The sequence below is a fragment of the Gorilla gorilla genome, chromosome 1 (assembly GCF_029281585.2).
Source record: "Gorilla gorilla gorilla isolate KB3781 chromosome 1, NHGRI_mGorGor1-v2.1_pri, whole genome shotgun sequence".
NCBI classification, from domain to species: domain Eukaryota; kingdom Metazoa; phylum Chordata; class Mammalia; order Primates; family Hominidae; genus Gorilla; species Gorilla gorilla.
In genome coordinates this window covers 193387508-193389263 of record NC_073224.2, presented here as the reverse complement: position 1 = coordinate 193389263, position 1756 = coordinate 193387508, and positions in this window count along the sequence as shown.

Here is a 1756-nt window from a genome sequence, read left to right as displayed (position 1 = left end):
GACCTCAGTCCATGTTCATTCCCAGAGATGCCTGCAGTGGCCTGAGCAGCCAGTGTCTCCAGGTCTGTTCACTGCCCCTCTGATGCCATGGCCAGTGGGGAGGGAGGAGGACCTACTGCACTATTGGCCATTGTCACACTGACTGTGTAGCTCTCTCTGTGGCCCTTACTAATCTGCAGCCGGGATGCCACTCTGGAGTGGCTGCAGGGGAGCAGATAATGGGAGAGAGTTCCATCTTCTCTAGGCTGTTTGGACCTCACCCAAACACAAGTGGCAGAGTAGCCTGGGACATGGGACGCCCGAGACAAGCAATGCCTGGGAGTATTCAGTGTAGCTTGGGAGACGGATGGGTCTGCAGGACAGAAAGAGGCAGGGGACTCTGTGGAAAACTGCAAGTAAGCCAGGGCCAAAGGGGAGTGGTAAGAAGAGACATTTGGATCTACAGCCAGAGCTATTTTCCAGTGGAAAGGGAGGCCTTCAGAGGCTGTGAGCTCTGTCCTCAGAGGTGAGCAAGCAGAGGATGAAGGAGGGCTTTCTGCCATGGTGCGCTGTGGTGTGTCTATGTTATTATAAGTCTATCTGCAGGTCTGAGAACCTGTGCTATGAATTCCTAAGTGTCTGCTTGCATCTGTGTGTGTACAAGCACATTCACGATGAGCAGGAGAGACAGCGCGAGATAGACGGCAAGACCGTACATACAGGCAATAAGTGCAGAAAAAATGCACAGCCAGCAAGTTCTTGCTGTGAAACCCTGGTCCCTCCAGCTGCATTTCAAGAAAAAGAAGACAAGAGATCTCTGCTCAGTCCTGGCTGCTTTGGCTCCACCTTCTTCCCCGGTGCTCCAGAGTGCCTGCCCAGGGCCAAGAGCCAGAAGAGGTGGTGCATGCACCTGGCTGAGGTTTGGGGGAGGTGACAGTCTCCTCTGTCTGCGGATTTCCTGGTAGGAGAACCCAGCAGACCTGAATGTATGCAGGGAGCTGTCTGCTAGGCTTCCCAGGGGCGGGCCCTGACCTCCCCACTTCCCAGGTCCACCCCAGGAGACACATTCCTCTCTCCCCAGCGGGCTGAGGATTAGGGCGGGGAGTGTCTCCCTTTCACCTTGTCCCCTGCCTCCCTGGGAGGGGCTGAGAGATCAAATATCTGCCTCAAATCTCCCACTGCTCCCTCCCCTGGCCTGAGCCACTGACTGCCTCCTACGTACTTCAGCCCCAAGGGACACACCTTCCCTGGCATAAAGGGTACCCTGGTAACACTGCAGTTCAAATCACTCATGCACTCAGCATATACAGAGCACCTGCTGTATGCCTATGCCTGTGCTGGGAGCTGGCTACATAGAAACAAGTAAGGAAAACAATACAACACAGGGTGATATGGTGTTCAAAAAATGGAGACCTTGGGATGGGCACAGTGGCTCACGCCTGTAATCCCAGCATTTTGGGAGGCCAAGGTGGGCGGATCACCTGAGGTCAGGAGTTCGAGACCAGCCTGGCCAACATGGCGAAACCCTGTCTTTACTAAAAATAAACATTAGCCAGGTGTGGTGGCGTGTGCCTGTAATCCCAGCTATTCAGCTACTCGGGAGGCTGAGGCACAAGAACTGCTTGAACCTGGGAGGTGGAGGTTGCAATGAGCCGCGGCGCTACTGCACTCCAGCCTGGGCGACAGAGTGAGCCTCTGTCTCAAAAAAAAAAAAAAAAAAAAAAAAAAAAAAAAAAAAAAAAAAGGATACCTGTGGGAGCACAGAAGAGGACCCCTA